The 13,123-nt window shown below is 43.8% G+C and overlaps 1 long non-coding RNA gene across 1 annotated transcript; it reads right to left on the bottom strand.

Moving 5' to 3' along the window:
- Positions 1-229: 229 nt before the first annotated feature.
- On the bottom strand, positions 230-1,852 carry LOC117536522. The gene is made up of 5 exons (XR_004567568.1): positions 1,832-1,852; positions 1,543-1,625; positions 1,260-1,410; positions 568-755; positions 230-393 (listed from the first exon to the last, which is right to left on the bottom strand). It is a non-coding gene; the product is annotated as an uncharacterized LOC117536522 (long non-coding RNA).
- Between the last annotated feature and the right edge of the window lie 11,271 nt (positions 1,853-13,123).

Raw genomic sequence — 13,123 nt, 5'->3', positions numbered from 1 at the left:
GGGCGTCAGGCATCAGAGGCAGGGCGACAGGCATCAGAGGCAGAGCGTCAGGCATCAGAGGCAGGGCGTCAGAGGCAGGGCGTCAGGCATCAGAGGCAGGGCGTCAGGCATCAGAGGCAGGGCGTCAGGCATCAGAGGCAGGGCGACAGGCATCAGAGGCAGGGCGTCAGGCATCAGAGGCAGGGCGTCAGGCATCAGAGGCAGGGCGTCAGAGGCAGGGCGTCAGGCATCAGAGGCAGGGCGTCAGGCATCAGAGGCAGGGCGTCAGGCATCAGAGGCAGGGCGACAGGCATCAGAGGCAGGGCGTCAGGCATCAGAGGCAGGGTGTCAGGCATCAGAGGCAGGGTGACAGGGTGTGCAGCAGCAGAGCAGCACTGAGATCAGTTCAGGGACCTGTGGAAAGACAAACAGGTGGTTTTGATTAGAAAGATCCATTATGTCTCAACTGAAACCTGTTAAATGGCACAATTGGAACAATAATGACTTCTTTGTTGTATAAAAAAGTTACATACAATATTGTTCTCTGATGCTCATTATTAAATGACTGCACATTGATTTTGTTCTTACTCTCAGATTCTGTAACGGTTGTACATGAGACTGCCAGACAGGTTCATTAGTGCTGCACAGACATGCACAATCCTATCAATCATGGCCTCTTCTCTCTTCTGTCTCTCATCCTGCAGTCTCTTCACCAGGCGCAGAGGAAGTGGGCCATCCAGAATGTGGTACCGGCTCTTCAGGGCACCAATGACTCTCTCTGCAGACCACATATCACATATTTGTTGTTAAAATGCTGTTTATCTACAGTGTTATGTTCGAGTTTCACAGGAGTAGCACAGTTGACCGTTATATCATATCGTCAGTGCATTGTGTCCTATAATTAGTGTTTCTTTTTCATGTTAAAGTGAAGAAAGATCCCTGTTAACTTCCTGTTATCCTGTTCTCTTGATATTGCACTAAATGTGAACAACAGTTCAATGTATTTAAATATAGAATAACATGTTTTTAAGATCAAATGTTATCTGAAGACACCCTACAAAGTAGGGATTACACATGTACTCGTTGATGTGATTAATTGAATAACGTCTCAGCACTTGTTAACCCGGATCTGTACTGTTACAGTAATTAATTTAGTTAGGGAAATGTGAACCACGTCAGCGGCAAATAGCAACAGTGATTTGATGATGCAGCACACTCTGAATACCAAAAACATTAAAATGTACATACTGTATGAATCTGACTGCTGACTCTATACTTACCAATGTGAATTCTGATGTTCGAAGTCACACGAGAATTTGCAACATCTTCGGCTGACAGTTGTTTTCGGCCCCTCGTGAAAGACGGTGTGATGAGCTGTGCACCCAGAACAGCAAAGTCATCCTTCAAAGTGAAGCCCCTGTCGGCTAAAATCTGAAATAAACATAACAAATACTTAAAAACACTACTTTACTTCAACAGCAACTAAAAAATGGTAACTATGGGTAAATAATAAATTCACAAATAAGACTTAAATTAGAAAAAAAAAAACAGTTCAATTGTTACCTGATCTCCTGCATGGTGGAACTTCTGAGATAAGAAGTCTGAGTTCCTTACAATATGCACATCTGAAGCCCTCCCTCCCCAGCCTTTGAGAGATATGTGATTGAGCCAGATGCAATGAAATACTTCATTGTTGTCCAGTTTTTGTATTTTGAGTAGGTGATAGCTCTGTGAGAAGAGACAGTCGTTAGTAATACTTATCTATAAATTGTGTACATATACACAGACAGCCAGGTAAGTATTACAAAAACCCGACACTTTATGCATGCTATCAAAAAGAAAAATATCTCACCTTGTTTTCAGCTTCTTTGAGGGTTCAATTCTGAACTCAAAGCAGTCGATAATTGCAGTCACTCTAGGGTACTGGAAGAGAACCTCTGCTGGTACTGTGCTTCTGATACACTCTCTATCAGGCCATTTAATCAAAAAAGAAATGTTGGCGTACATCAAATCCAACCATCGGGAGAATACATCCAGGAAAGTGCTATATCTATGTGCCAGGTCAAATATTCCACACATCATATCGGTTGAGGGGTTCTGCCGCAGTTTCACCAGAGTAATAAAGAGCTGGTCTTGTGTTGACATCTTGGATGTCTTCTGTCTACTGATGTCTTCTGTCTACTGATGAAGAGTGTCAAATACTGTCCATGACAGGCCTGTCATGACTTTACATTTAGCAGGGTTGCCAACTCTCACGCATCTGGCGTGTGACACACGCTTTCACTCTCAATCTCACGCTCTCACGCTGCCCAAACTATTCTCACGCCAAAAACAAGAATACCGAAGACTAGAAACGGTTTTGAAAACTTGTCACGTAGTGATCGTCTTCTCAATAGAACATATTTGATAATGTCTTCTGGCCAATCAGAATCAAGATAACGGCGTGGTGTTGTTGCAGGAAGTCCCGACGGAGAATACTTTTGCTGTAGTAGGCTACATCTCTATGCACATCGATACAATATTACGTGTTGATAGAAATCAACACGTAATGAAATAAGACCCCACGGTTTGATGATTGATAGGTGTGTGGGCTGTCTTTCATTTTGACACACAGAACAATGGGGGCTATCCACCCTTATCCACAAAGTAAAGTCATTCACAGCCTCTTCTCTCTGTGAGGAGCTTTCAGAACAAAGTAACAAAAAACTAAAATGGCATTCATTTTTTAAATATGTCGGGTAGTAATATATTTATTTATTTTTCTTCTCAAGAGAGTACCAGAATGTGTATTTTATGTTAGTATTTCAAAAAATCTCGTGGGGTAGAATCTCCCCAGACCCCCTGCAGGGGTTGGGTTTTCAGCATGTTAACTCTTTCACCTGTGGGGAAATTGCAGGATTGGCTCCAGGTCGCCCTTTTTATTTACTACAAGACAAATGTGCCTTTTTATATCATACAGTTCAATTTGGATTGAGACAGGGAAATAATCTAACCCTCACGCGTGGCGTTTCACTGTCAAGGGGAGCGTGTAATTACATTGCAAATATTGACTTGTGCCCCACCGCTGTACTAGGCCAAAATAGAGTCAAAGAGTATATGAGAGTGAGAGTGTGTTAATTAATATATTTGGCAGTTTGGAGTAAGTCTGTAGATTTGTTTGTGTGTGTGTGTTTCATGTAGCCTACAGTATAGGCCTCTCACGATAATTAATTTTGTTGGATACATTTTCCCGGAAATTATTGTCGGCACCGTTGTATGACCATTTTAGACCACTGACATAATGATAATATATAATAATAATTCAAGTACATCCTTTCAAACTGCTAGTCACATCCTCATGTAAATGGCAATTTATCGAGTTCATTTTTATTTATCGTACGATAAGTCAATTAATTGCTTATCGCGACAGGCACACAATAAAACAGTGGAGACAAACATGTGTTTGACTTTCATTAGTGCATGAAACTGTGTGTCCTTTATAGTCTGTGTCCAATATTGTGTATTTGTATATATTGTATATATTGTAGTGCCGAGAGATAGGGAGTCGGAGGCGGTGCAATGGAGGTACAAAGCTTGCTTTAATGAGCAGCAGAAATGTAGATGTTGTTGGGTCGCAGCCCGGGACGACAAGAGAGAGAAGACAGGAGGGCACACAATACATATAGACAACCACATACATGTCCGTGTGGAAACAATACCCCCAACTCTAGTTCCATGTGTGGATTATGTAACCCAGTGTATTAAAGGTGGTCACCACACAAGCCCCCCCAGAATTCAAACATGGCAAAAAAAAATCCTCGCGTCCGTGGAGGAAGCACCACAGGGGCCGAGGAGGGTGGGGCCGCAGGTGAGGACCGGGCCATGGAACGGGCCGTCGGAAGGGGGCCGCAGTAGGCGTCGTGGCGAATTAAGTCATCACCCGCCAGTCGGTGAAAGCCGGGTCGCTGAGTCGCGACGGGCGTCAACAACCCGGTGGTCCCCAGCAGGAAGGAGCGCTGCCCGGTCGCAGGCGAGGGCACAGCGGCGGCGGGCATGAAGTCCTCGGGAGGAAGGAGCGCAACCCGGCCGCAGGCAGACGTGCAACGGCGGCGGGCACGAAGTCCTCGGCAGGCGTCGAGGCATCCCCGGGAAGCAGGAGAGCAACCCGGCCGCAGGCAGACGTGCCGCGGCGGCGGGCATGAAGTCCTCAGCAGATGTCGAGGCATCCCCGGGAAGCAGGAGAGGCCAGACAGGGTCCCGGAGCGCGCCACCCATGGGCCGATGGAGCATGGGCGACGTCCGGAACTGTCGAGGCGAGAGGGGGTCCAGGAGTGCGCCACCCAGGCGCCGATGAACGTGAGTGGCGTCTGGATATCCCCGGAAGGCAGGAGAGGCCAGACAGGCTTCGGAGCACGCCACCCACGGGCCGATGGCAGCATGGGCGACGTCCAAAACCGTCGAGGCGAGACAGGGTTCAGGAGTGCACCACCCAGGCGTCGATGAAAACGTGAGTGGCGTCTGGAACCGCCGTGGAGGTGGTGAAAAATGTGAGTGTCCACCTGAGGTCAACCGGCTGGTCGAACCTCCTCTCCGGCACCAGAAAAAAAGCAAAAACTCAAAAGGGTCGATAGCCGTTAGCTGTTGCCGTTAGCTGGCAGCCACCGGTAGCTGCTAGCCGTAGTTAGCCAACGTGGTTAGCTGCTAGTTGTCGTTAGCTAGCGCAGCTGGGACGTGCAGCCGCACGCCCTGAAGAAACAACCCCACGAGGTAGCAATCGGGTTGCTGGTCGACCCAGCAGGTCGTGCATGGTCTCCCTGTAGCCGGAAAGCCGATGCGGGAATGGCGAGCAACGTCCCCAGCCATTCCGCGGGGCGCACACCGAGCCTCAGTCCGCGTGCCTGTAGCAGCTACGGTCGACTCCAAAACATCCCCTGCATTTCGAGAAAGAAACCTGGGTTTCCTTTGCCGTGTTCGGGTCCGTCTCGGAAACTTCCCAAGACGCTGTCGGGGTCACCAATGTAGTGCCGAGAGATAGGGAGTCGGAGGCGGTGCAATGGAGGTACAAAGCTTGCTTTAATGAGCAGCAGAAATGTAGATGTTGTTGGGTCGCAGCCCGGGACGACAAGAGAGAGAAGACAGGAGGGCACACAATACATATAGACAACCACATACATGTCCGTGTGGAAACAATACCCCCAACTCTAGTTCCATGTGTGGATTATGTAACCCAGTGTATTAAAGGTGGTCACCACAATATCCTGTATATATGCTAAGGTCCCGCTGCTGACACGATGGCAGTCATTTTGTGCGCATATGTGTAATTAAACCCATGATATCAAAATCTCACTCCAGCCAGGTACCCAAAGTTGGCAATCCTGCATTTAGTGTCATTTTCTCTCTGGGAACAGCGAGGGTGTGTAGTCTGGGTGGGCTATGTCCTCGTTTTTTAAGCCTGGGGCAAGACAGTTCACAAACGAAATGAGAAGGGGATAGAAGTGGGTGAAACACATTTTAACTGCAGAAAGCTCGGAAGCTACCACCAGTGTTGTTAGCATAGCTGTGTTTTTGTATACTCAAGCAAGGTAGCCTGCATAACGTAGTAGTTAGTTAACTTATCTTAAAACTAGTAATTGAACATTCATGTTAACTACGAAACAATTTAACTCTGTTATTGTGTGAATAACGTTGTCATACCTGTAATAAAGTGCTGACTACAGCAGGCTTGGAATTTCGTCATTTTAGGGGCAAGGCCATTTGGCCTTCCCGTTCACATTTTTTTCAAGGGCACAAATGCCACATGACAGGGCACAAAGGCCGTTTGGTTAAATTACGCTGGTCAATCAACATGACTGAAAAGTGTAGCACTAACGTCAACGCCAGTCGTTTTACAAATGGCTGAATAGCAATAGTGTTTCTTTAACGTATACGTTAAGTTCAGCCATAAACCACATAAGTCAGTCATGTATTATATCAAAACCGCTTAGCAAGAAAAATACTAGATTCAAAGGTGACAGCTATCTGCTAGCTTGTAGAAGCAACACTAGATGTAGACCCCTTGAAGGGAAGACGTTAGCGCTATCCAAACTAGCTAGCTATCGCTAGTTCTCATGACAAAATGTAACGAGTCAACTTTAAATAGGCTAATACAATGGTAATTACCTATCAATAGTACTTTCTATAAACACGTAAATGTTAAGTCCTTTCAAATACTACCACATACTTCAGTTAAATCATATCAAAACAGCTTGGTCCGCTTGCTTACCTGTGCTTGTCTTGCTCCCGCGGCTGAGGAGGAGGCTGTCGGGCCCCTACAGGCATTTCTGACGGAACAATCACAGCAGAGCAATCGCTCTGATCCACAGGGCACAGGCATCGCCCGGGACTATCCTACTGCGCGCACTAATATGACTTTACTAGCGTTGTTTACACTGGAACTTTTGACAGGGGCACCAAGGCCACTTTGGCCGTGAATTGCATTTTTTTTCACAGGGCATCACGGCCAAAGTGCGGGGCAACGACGGCCATGGCCGTCGTGGCCGTCGTGAAATTCCCACCCTGGACTACAGACGTACACATGTTTGGATTTTGGATCCCACAGGTGGCCAAATTCATCCTCCCGACGGATCGCTTGAAGCCACCGGGTTCTTCTCCTGGGCTCTGTGCTCCCGTTGGGCAAAATATAAAATTTTAGATTTGGATTTTTAAGCTTGTTAGTTGTACAAAAGGGCACACAGCAGCTCCTGGGCATTGTGGAAGCCGGTTTGTTTTCCCCATAGACTGTATATATAAAGTCAGTCCCTAGCGGTCCATGTATGAACTGCAGTGTGTGGCACTTCCGTATTGGCTTCCCGGCTGTACCCCAGAGTTTGCCGCTTGGTTTTCCCCATAGACTGTATATATAAATGGACGTTGGGTCCGTGACGTCACCCATAGGATTCTGCAGAGTTGCCGTGAAGCCCTTAGTAGGCGGAGTCGGCCACTAACGGCTCGACAGTGACGTCAGAGTTCAACTCCCGCCTGCTCCAAATAAGGGCAAAGAGGCGGAGCCGAGGCGGGACCTGCTGCCACCGAGCTGGAAGTTCCAGAGCTAGCTGAAGCTACCAAGCTAAGCTAACATGCTCCCCATCTGCACCCTGCCGTCGCATTTTACGTTTCTAAGGTAAGCGGACATGAAACTATTCAGCAAAACTATAAATAATAATCTAAGTTATTGAGTTTTAACATAATACTTCAGAATCTTAAAACCCCTTAACGTTTGTATGCAATTGTGCTAAATTCAACACTGGAATCAAGCAAATATTAATATGTTTGCATGACATTAGTTATTTATATTTTGATATCACTTAACTATACGTTTAATACATTTAAGTCAAGCTAAGGTACATGTGATGGTAGCTAGTTAGTGCTCTTACCTGTGAGGCCTCCTCCAAACAGCATAATAACCAGACTGTATCATTAAAACTAAGTACCAGTTATAGATCCTTGACTTTAGACAAACAATTAAAAAGACAAAATGTATTTAAAGACCAATCTTTATTTGAATGTGCCTCTTAACCTGAGATATTAGTTATACAGTAATAGTATTGACAATCTAAAAAAACTGAGCAACTCAACAGTCAACTTTATGTTTCTTATTGTCTAAAGCATTTATTATTTTCATTTTCCCCCTCTCATATTCAGTGTGGACGGATTGAGACAGCATGGTGTCCAGAGAGCAGCAGAGACTTCAGGGAGAAACCTCTGTGTGATGGACGTCCTGTCTGTTGGTTTGGAGAGGACTGAGGGTCTTTCCTCTGCAAGGAGGACCAGGCCTGATGGAGGAGCCCATGCTGGGCAAAGCTGATACCAACTGCACAGGCCTAGTCGGTCACTTTATTTGACTAAATGTGTTTAATACATTTAATAGGTTTACACCTTCTGTCCATATGTGCTTTTTATTTAAAACATTTGATTAACTTTTGGTTCACATTTCAATAAATTGTATTTGTATTTGCTCTCCTTTTGTCCATTATTCTTACTGAAAATGTTAGATTACACATTCACATCTGACTGAAGATTGGCCCCATTTATTTGTGACGTTGCAAAACAAGGTACATGTTGTGAAGCTCATAAAGTGAGGCAAATAGAAATAATCAGCTGATGGAGTGTAGATGTGGAAATAGCTGCATTCGATCAGCTGACTGTGTTTTCACAATAAAAGTAGTTTCTTAGTGAATGTCCTGTACTGGTCTTAAAATCTCATAACATCAGCTTTTAATGTTCCTCTTGGATGTTCTTCTTGACCCTCAGAGAAGGAGAAAATGTTGTGTCTTTCAGACATGTCCTTTCCTAACAAAAATGACAGGAAACATAAAACATATTATTGCAGAACAAGTGTGTTATTTATGAAAGCGGTGTGTTTGTGTGTTTAGGGGCTGTAGATATAATTATTTTGTAATTGTAATGGTTTTTCTTTATTTCAACAATGAGCTACAAAGACAATCAGATTATGAATGAACAGTATGAAGTTCATCAACATTGAAATATATGTTATTATCAAAATAATATGTAACTGTTATCAAAACGTAGTGCAACTGTAGAAGCTTGCTCTGTTGTCTCACTGAAAGAATCACTTTTACCACGTTTTTTACAGACAATATTGAGAAATAAATAGTAGCAGTTCTCACTATGCGTTAAATATCTTTGCCTTCAATACATTAAATTAGAAAGCTGACAGTCATATTGCTTGTTAACATCTAAATGTAACTTTTTGGATGGAAACAACCCTCAACTTAACTGATGTGTAGGTGATCTAGTATTTAGTATTGTTTAATGGAATGTATATCAGTGTATTCAAGTCAATACTTCATTCATTTAAACCAATATCTTTCTTGATTATTTGTACAGTATGAAAAAAGAGTCTTTGTACCTGTGCTGAAGTTCACTGCTGTGAGGAGTCCAGTTCTGTCTCTCACTCTCTGGTCCAGCCTGTCTGCATCACCTGGACACCTTAAACAAACAGATATATATGTAAAGTACCATGTGTACAAACAATATAACTGATTCTCTTCCGTTGAACATGTTGGATTGTGTATTGTCCGAGTCAGGGGCCTTTTTATTTTACTGTAACTTTGGAAGTTGTGTTACCAATGCTTACTGTTTATTTGATACCCATTTGGTAATGCAATTAATAAAAACAACAAGGTTTGGGTTCGTTCTTCAGATGACTGTGACGTTAACGTGTAAGCTCAATAATGAACTCCAGCTCAACCAACCATATTGTAATATCTAAGTAATCATCTTGAACTATGACATTAATAATTGTAATATACACACATCTTATTGTGAGGTTGATTTCACATACACTACTTCGACATTAGCTTGTCTACATACTTGAGCATAGCCAATTTAAATTAACCTTAGATGCATACAGTTCTACCTACATAATAAAATATCTCTAAGTTACAAGGATGTAACCTTATTTTATCAACCTCAAACAGAAGCCGTTTGTTCAACAGTATTATCCCACTTAACACTTGTCTATTTCGTTTTAACCTTTATATATACAGTCTATGATTTTAACTTGGAGGCTACGATTACAATCGTTAGCAACGATGTAGCTACCACTAGCTTACATGCTAACCCAAGCCTTACCATTCATTACGTAGCTGATTAAAATCATTAACACATAAATAAAGCACTCAAATTTCACTTACCGCAAAACCGCATTCATGCACCGTCTGTTTTAACCGCAGAGCGAGTCACAATAGTCCGATATATAAGCATGAAGAACAAACAACCACGGCCGGCTACAAGTTGTGTTTCCTGGATGAGCTGAGCCGGCAGAGTCCCTGTAGCTAGCTTCACGGAGCAGCTAGCAGAGAGACAATAAGCTAACAGCGGCAGGCACTTGACAGAGCCGTCACTCAATGTGACCACGCCCTAATTTATGCACAAACTTTAAGACCTAATATAAATAAAAGGGTCGTGTTAGAAAACAATTCACTCACAGATCCATAATCATGAAGGTGGAATCTAACTATATCGATAATAACAATGTATGGAGCCAGGGGTAGAAACATGTTTTTTTCTGCTGTAAAGTTGGGCATTTTAACATGGGGGTCTATGGAAATTGCTCCTTTCTGCAGCCATCGCCTATCGGCCAATATATGAACTGCAGTGTGTGGCACTTCCGTATTGGCTTCCCGGCTCTACCCCACCATTTGCCGCTTGGTTTTCCCCCTCAGCGCGAACCGGATGCGACGTTTTGTGGGCGTTCCCTCGCTTATGGGCCGGCCGTCACTGTTTATGATTATTTAAATGTATACAGTTATGTTTCATATGGGTGTAGTCTCTTTATTTCCGCCTCAAAATGCACCAGATTGATGCATTTAAGTCCAACATTTCAAAAAAAATCTTACTGGGGGAGCATGCCCCCGGACCCCCTATAGGATTTGAGGTCCACCCCCACTTAAAATATGTTCACATGGACAGGTTCCTAAATAGATTTGCATATTTTTTAAAATAGTAACCCATCTCCATATGTTTATTTTTGGGTAGTAGATTTAAACTAGAGGGCTATCACTATGGGCAGCAACGCTGTAAATATTGACAAATAAATCCAAAGCAAATTGTGCAAAATGGCACAAAAAACTGGTAGTGGCCTGGCTGGGTGTATAATTCCCGGCCTGACTTATGGCGCATTTCCACTGCAGCGGGTAGCCCCGTTTAAGCGTCCTTAATCGTCCTCAAGCGGCCAGGCCAGTTTTTGGTGGCCTTTCCATATAGCGTAGCACCGGCTAGCGGGTACTTTTCCCCTCTTTTCCGGCCCCATCAAATCGTGGTTCTATCAGGCCAGGGCCAGGGCTGAACTAGTGACGTCAACACTCTCGACTGCTGATTGGTCAGAGAGAATCGTCACAAGATCGTGCACAAGATCGTGCACAAGATCATCCCTAGCGTTGCATATATATCTAAAAGCAAGCTTGCAGCATTTTTATACACAGCATTTTTGTAAACGGAGGAGCTACAAAAATGGCAACGTCAAAGAAAAGCACACCGTGGTCGACCGAGGAGGTGACGACGTTCCTACATCTCATTGGGGATGATAAAATCCAGCGGGAGCTCGACGGAACAACTCAAAATGTGAAAGTTTTCCAGGATGTCTCTGCACAGATGCCCCGCATACTACCATGGTTGCTACCCCAGGTCCTAAACTGTAATGGAAATGCACCACGGCCTCAGACGGCCAGCGAGGCAGCCCGAGGCCTGAGCGAGGATGCTTAGGGACGCTAGACTAGAGCAGAAAATACATCACATAATGTTAGCATTTCGAAAATGTTAGCGTGGCTTAATAATAGTGCGAAAAGACAGCGGTTGTCGCCGGACAGGGATTCCCTCTCTCCTTTCCTGCTGAAAGATGGTGAGTGTACTCAGGGACGAGGAGTCGTTTAACCAGCCGCCAGTAGGAGTCAGGCTTTACTTTCTTTTATATCCATAAAGAAAAAGTAAATCTGTTTACAGTTGTTTCATTATGGATGTTGAGAGGTATCCATATATCTCTTCATTTTGCTCTCAAAGTGCACCAGATTGATGCATCTAACTTCAACATTTAAAAAAAAATCTTCCCGGATTTAACTCCCCACTTATAAAAAGAGCACTTTACCACTGCACCCCCTCTAATTTCAGATGCACCCTGAGTCATTTACTTTAAGTACAGTGAGCCTTTCTAAAATATACAGTAAAGAGACAAACCCACCAGCATTATAGGATATACTATGACTTTGAGCCAAATACTTGTTTTTGGGCTGTATAAATAAATTGACTTGAAACAGTTGCTGATTTAGTGGCACCTTTTTTATTCCAATTCAAGCACTGCATAGATCTCTTCATGTTGCTCTCAAAGTGCACCAGATTGATGCCTTTAACTTCAATATAAAAAAAAAAAAGATCTTCAGTGGCTATTAAATCTTGCCTAGGGCATCAAATTCGTCAGGGCCGGCCCTGGTAATGTCTGTTTAATAAAAATAAGGAACAGGGAGAGGCTTGCAAAACTCTGGGGGTTGAGACTCGGGTTCAGGGTGAGGGTCTCATTGCAGGTCTTCAGGCTCCATTGAATCCCCGTGGGGTTATTGTGCTGAAAGAGGGAGACAAAGACAGGATAAAGGGTTAGATACATCTAGCAACCTATAGGATGGGAAATTGCTGACCTATTTGAAACTTACCTTGTGTTTTCACTCTCACTTAAATCCCTCTCCCTTTGCCATCAATCCAAAATCAGCTGAGCTGCAACATAATACAGACAGGTAATAATCAACAGAATCACAAGGTCATTATATCGCTCTGCTAAAAACACTCACTCATAAGTAACGTTTTGTTTACTGTTTGGAAGTCTCAAATATGCACTCTAAATCCATATCAATAGCAATGTATCACAAAAATACCTCTCTTCCTTATTATTGTGTAACGTTAACTATATTATACTAGCTTGAACTCCAAAATGGATATCCTCATTTCACCACCTCCACCAACACATCCTCACTCCCAGGTCGGCCTATGTTGACGTTATGTCAAGTCCCCTGTGTCGGCTTTTTACAACGCAAGAGGGGGGCGGCCGTGTCTGCTTTTTCCAACACAAGGGGGGGGGGGGTCCTTAACATAACATTGGGGCGTGTAATTGTAGTGGGTGGAGGCAACACATCCTCACTCCCAGGTCGGCCTATGTGTTATGTCAAGTCCCCTGTGTCGGCTTTTTTCAACGCAAGGGGGGGCGGCCATGTCGGCTTTTTCCAACGCAAGGGGGGGGGGCCCTTAGCGTACATTTTCAACTTTCCGGGATGTCCATAGGCTTCTATATAGCTCCCTAAACGTATGTTGTAGACGACTTGTGATCGCGAGCGAATGCTACCCGCAGATCCATTCTCACAGCGTTTATCAACATTTTTCTTACTCAATATCAAGCCACACTTATTGTGTTTACTTCTTTATTTTAATTGAATAATGTAGGATTTTTGTTGCCGTCAGTTATGGGGAGAGTAGGGACTCAGAATACTGAAATCTGTATTGTTTCATCGTTTTTTCCTTCTAATTTTGTATTATTTTCTAAACCACACACTGTTATTTACTCAACAATAACACATAATTATCCTTGTGTTTATTTATTTGTTTGATTAATAAACACAAGTTG

The sequence above is a fragment of the Gymnodraco acuticeps genome, unplaced genomic scaffold (genome assembly GCF_902827175.1).
Source record: "Gymnodraco acuticeps unplaced genomic scaffold, fGymAcu1.1, whole genome shotgun sequence".
Classification (NCBI taxonomy): domain Eukaryota; kingdom Metazoa; phylum Chordata; class Actinopteri; order Perciformes; family Bathydraconidae; genus Gymnodraco; species Gymnodraco acuticeps.
The sequence above is the reverse complement of the archived record's forward strand: the minus strand, read 5'-3'. Positions and strand labels throughout refer to the sequence as shown.